The sequence below is a fragment of the Amia ocellicauda genome, unplaced genomic scaffold, assembly GCF_036373705.1.
Source record: "Amia ocellicauda isolate fAmiCal2 unplaced genomic scaffold, fAmiCal2.hap1 HAP1_SCAFFOLD_81, whole genome shotgun sequence".
Lineage (NCBI taxonomy): Eukaryota > Metazoa > Chordata > Actinopteri > Amiiformes > Amiidae > Amia > Amia ocellicauda.
Window position 1 is genome coordinate 402,501 of NW_027103007.1, and position 4,938 is coordinate 407,438.

Sequence of the window (4,938 nt, forward strand, 5' to 3'; positions counted from 1 at the left end):
TCGCCACACGAGGGACGGAATGGCACCCAACTGCCCCCTGGTGTCGAAAAAGCGCAAGGGCACCCGGGCCGGTCCGCCCCAGGCAGCGGCCGAGATGCAGCACCGGGGGCCCGGCCTGCCTGCCCTGGAGGTCAGCCTGCCAGCCCTGGAGGTCTGCTATCCAGCCCTGGAGGTCTGCCTGCCAGCCCTGGAGGTCTGCTATCCAGCCCTGGAGGTCTGCCTGCCTGCCATCCAGCCCTGGAGGTCTGCTATCCTGCCCTGGAGGTCTGCTATCCAGCCCTGGAGGTCTGCCTGCCTGCCTGCCAGCCCTGGAGGTCTGCTATCCAGCCCTGGAGGTCTGCCTGCCTGCCCTGGAGGTCTGCTATCCAGCCCTGGAGGTCTGCTATCCAGCCCTGGTAGCAGCACTGCCTGCCCTGGAGGTCTGCCTTCCAGCCCTGGTAGCAGCACTGCCTGCCCTGGTAGCAGCACTGCCTGCCCTGGAGGTCTGCTATCCAGCCCTGGAGGTCTGCCTGCCTGCCTGTTAGCCCTGGAGGTCTGCTATCCAGCCCTGGAGGTCTGCCTGCCTGCCTGTTAGCCCTGGAGGTCTGCTATCCAGCCCTGGAGGTCTGCCTGCCTGCCCTGGAGGTCTGCCTGCCTGCCATCCAGCCCTGGAGGTCTGCTATCCTGCCCTGGAGGTCTGCTATCCAGCCCTGGTAGCAGCACTGCCTGCCCTGGAGGTCTGCTATCCAGCCCTGGAGGTCTGCCTGCCTGCCCTGGAGGTCTGCCTGCCTGCCCTGGAGGTCTGCCTGTTAGCCCTGGAGGTCTGCTATCCAGCCCTGGAGGTCTGCCTGCCTGCCATCCAGCCCTGGAGGTCTGCTATCCAGCCCTGGTAGCAGCACTGCCTGCCCTGGAGGTCTGCCTGCCTGCCCTGGCAGCAGCACTGCCTGCCCTGGTAGCAGCACTGCCTGCCCTGGAGGTCTGCTATCCAGCCCTGGAGGTCTGCTATCCAGCCCTGGAGGTCTGCCTGTTAGCCCTGGAGGTCTGCTATCCAGCCCTGGAGGTCTGCCTGCCTGCCCTGGAGGTCTGCCTGCCTGCCCTGGAGGTCTGCCTGTTAGCCCTGGAGGTCTGCCTGCCTGCCTGTTAGCCCTGGAGGTCTGCTATCCAGCCCTGGAGGTCTGCCTGCCTGCCTGTTAGCCCTGGAGGTCTGCCTGCCTGCCCTGGCAGCAGCACTGCCTGCCCTGGAGGTCAGCCTGCCAGCCCTGGAGGTCTGCCTGTTAGCCCTGGAGGTCAGCTATCCAGCCCTGGAGGTCTGCCTGCCTGCCCTGGAGGTCTGCCTGCCTGCCCTGGAGGTCTGCCTGTTAGCCCTGGAGGTCTGCCTTCCAGCCCTGGTAGCAGCACTGCCTGCCCTGGTAGCAGCACTGCCTGCCCTGGAGGTCTGCCTGCCTGCCCTGGCAGCAGCACTGCCTGGCCTGGAGGTCAGCCTGTTAGCCCTGGAGGTCTGCTATCCAGCCCTGGAGGTCTGCCTGCCTGCCTGTTAGCCCTGGAGGTCTGCTATCCAGCCCTGGTAGCAGCACTGCCTGCCCTGGAGGTCTGCCTGCCTGCCCTGGCAGCAGCACTGCCTGCCCTGGTAGCAGCACTGCCTGCCCTGGAGGTCTGCTATCCAGCCCTGGAGGTCTGCTATCCAGCCCTGGAGGTCTGCCTGTTAGCCCTGGAGGTCTGCTATCCAGCCCTGGAGGTCTGCCTGCCTGCCCTGGAGGTCTGCCTGCCTGCCCTGGAGGTCTGCCTGTTAGCCCTGGAGGTCTGCCTGCCTGCCTGTTAGCCCTGGAGGTCTGCTATCCAGCCCTGGAGGTCTGCCTGCCTGCCTGTTAGCCCTGGAGGTCTGCCTGCCTGCCCTGGCAGCAGCACTGCCTGCCCTGGAGGTCAGCCTGCCAGCCCTGGAGGTCTGCCTGTTAGCCCTGGAGGTCAGCTATCCAGCCCTGGAGGTCTGCCTGCCTGCCCTGGAGGTCTGCCTGCCTGCCCTGGAGGTCTGCCTGTTAGCCCTGGAGGTCTGCCTTCCAGCCCTGGTAGCAGCACTGCCTGCCCTGGTAGCAGCACTGCCTGCCCTGGAGGTCTGCCTGCCTGCCCTGGCAGCAGCACTGCCTGGCCTGGAGGTCAGCCTGTTAGCCCTGGAGGTCTGCTATCCAGCCCTGGAGGTCTGCCTGCCTGCCTGTTAGCCCTGGAGGTCTGCTATCCAGCCCTGGTAGCAGCACTGCCTGCCCTGGAGGTCTGCCTGCCTGCCCTGGCAGCAGCACTGCCTGCCCTGGTAGCAGCACTGCCTGCCCTGGAGGTCTGCTATCCAGCCCTGGAGGTCTGCTATCCAGCCCTGGAGGTCTGCCTGTTAGCCCTGGAGGTCTGCTATCCAGCCCTGGAGGTCTGCCTGCCTGCCCTGGCAGCAGCACTGCCTGCCCTGGAGGTCTGCCTGCCTGCCCTGGTAGCAGCACTGCCTGCCCTGGAGGTCAGCCTGTTAGCCCTGGAGGTCTGCTATCCAGCCCTGGAGGTCTGCCTGCCTGCCTGTTAGCCCTGGAGGTCAGCCTGTTAGCCCTGGAGGTCTGCTATCCAGCCCTGGAGGTCTGCCTGCCTGCCTGTTAGCCCTGGAGGTCTGCTATCCAGCCCTGGAGGTCTGCCTGCCTGCCTGTTAGCCCTGGAGGTCTGCCTGCCTGCCCTGGCAGCAGCACTGCCTGCCCTGGAGGTCAGCCTGCCAGCCCTGGAGGTCTGCCTGTTAGCCCTGGAGGTCAGCTATCCAGCCCTGGAGGTCTGCCTGCCTGCCCTGGAGGTCTGCCTGCCTGCCCTGGAGGTCTGCCTGTTAGCCCTGGAGGTCTGCCTTCCAGCCCTGGTAGCAGCACTGCCTGCCCTGGTAGCAGCACTGCCTGCCCTGGAGGTCTGCCTGCCTGCCCTGGCAGCAGCACTGCCTGGCCTGGAGGTCAGCCTGTTAGCCCTGGAGGTCTGCTATCCAGCCCTGGAGGTCTGCCTGCCTGCCTGTTAGCCCTGGAGGTCAGCCTGTTAGCCCTGGAGGTCTGCTATCCAGCCCTGGAGGTCTGCCTGCCTGCCCTGGAGGTCTGCCTGCCTGCCCTGGAGGTCTGCCTGCCTGCCCTGGAGGTCTGCTATCCAGCCCTGGTAGCAGCACTGCCTGCCCTGGAGGTCTGCCTGCCTGCCCTGGAGGTCAGCCTGTTAGCCCTGGAGGTCTGCCTGCCAGCCCTGGCAGCAGCACGGCCTACCTGCCTGCCTGCCCTCGAGGTCTGCCTGCCTGCCTGCCCTGGAGGTCAGCCTTCCAGCCCTGGCAGCAGCACGGCCTACCTGCCTGCCAGCCTGCCCTCCCCAGCCACACAGCCCTGCCTGCCTGCCTGCCAGCCCTGGAGGTCTCCCTGCCAGCCCTGGAGGTCTGCCTGCCTGCCTGCCTGCCCTGGAGGTCTGCCATCCTGCCTTCCAGCCCTGGAGGTCAGCCTGCCAGCCCTGGAGGTCAGCCTGTTAGCCCTGGAGGTCTGCCTGCCTGCCTGCCTGCCTGCCCTGGAGGTCTGCCTGCCTGCCTGCCCCGGAGGTCAGCCCCAGGCAGCCGGGTGGCCTGCCTGCTGCTGCTAGGCCGCTGCCCCGAGCCGCCGACCCCATCGACAGGAACACGAGAGAGTTTACAAGCGAGAGGAGGCCACATATTCGACACCTTTCGTGCTCGTTTTAGTCTCCAGTCTGTTTTGACGTGTGTTATTCTGAATCTGCTGCTTTAACTCAAGGGATTCTGTCGCGATTGATGCCTTGTCCTTCGCTGTATGTTTGCACTGGTGTTGTAAGTCGCCCTCTGTAAGATCATCATTTATTATCTGCCAAGAAATAAAGATCATCATAATGTTCCCCAACTTTCAGCTTCTGGGGAGTTTGTTCCAGAGTGTGACGACTCTCTCTCTGTCACCATCTCTCTCTCTATCTCCATCTCTCTATCACCATCTCTCTCTCTATCTCCATCTCTCTATCACCATCTCTCTCTCTATCTCTATCTCTCTATCACCATCTCTCTCTCCATCTCCATCTCTCTCTCTATCTCCATCTCTCTCTATCTCCATCTCTATCTCCATCTCTCTATCTCCACCTCTCTCTCCCTCTCCACCTCTCTCTCTCTCTATCTCTCCCTCTCTCTCACTGTGTGTGTGTGTGTGTGTGTGTGTGTGTGTGTGTGTGTGTGTGTGTGTGTGTGTGTGTACAGCAGTGTCCCTAGACGAGAGAGAGATCCCTAGACGGGGAAATTACTTTCAAACTGCAGTACCGAAATGTGTCCGTTAGATGGCAGCATGCACCAAGGAATGAAGGAAAGTGCAAAACAAAATGAAAAGGCACATCGCCTGGGCGAAAAATAATCGTAACAAATCAACGGGGGCATTTCTCCGAAAACTAACACCGGGGCAGTGCTCAGGGGGGTCCCACCTCGTGGCCACCCGGTTTGGGGGGCGATCGGGGCCGGTTCCGAAAATCGCTAAATCTCCCATAGCCAGCCCACGCTCCATCCGATAGAGCAATGCCGGGCGGCCGGCCGGCAACTACGGATCATAAGAAATCAACGGGGGCATTTCTCCGAAAACTAACACCGGGGCAGTGCTCAGGGGGGTCCCACCTCGTGGCCACCCGGTTTGGGGGGCGATCGGGGCCGGTTCCGAAAATCGCTAAATCTCCCATAGCCAGCCCACGCTCCATCCGATAGAGCAATGCCGGGCGGCCGGCCGGCAACTACGGATCATAACAAATCAACGGGGGCATTTCTCCGAAAACTAACACCGGGGCAGTGCTCAGGGGGGTCCCACCTCGTGGCCACCCGGTTTGGGGGGCCATCGGGGCCGGCTGAAGAATCGCCCATACTCTGCCATAGGCAGCCCACGGTCCATCCGATCAGAGCAATGCCGGGCGGCCGGCAACCTATGGATCATAACACATCAACGG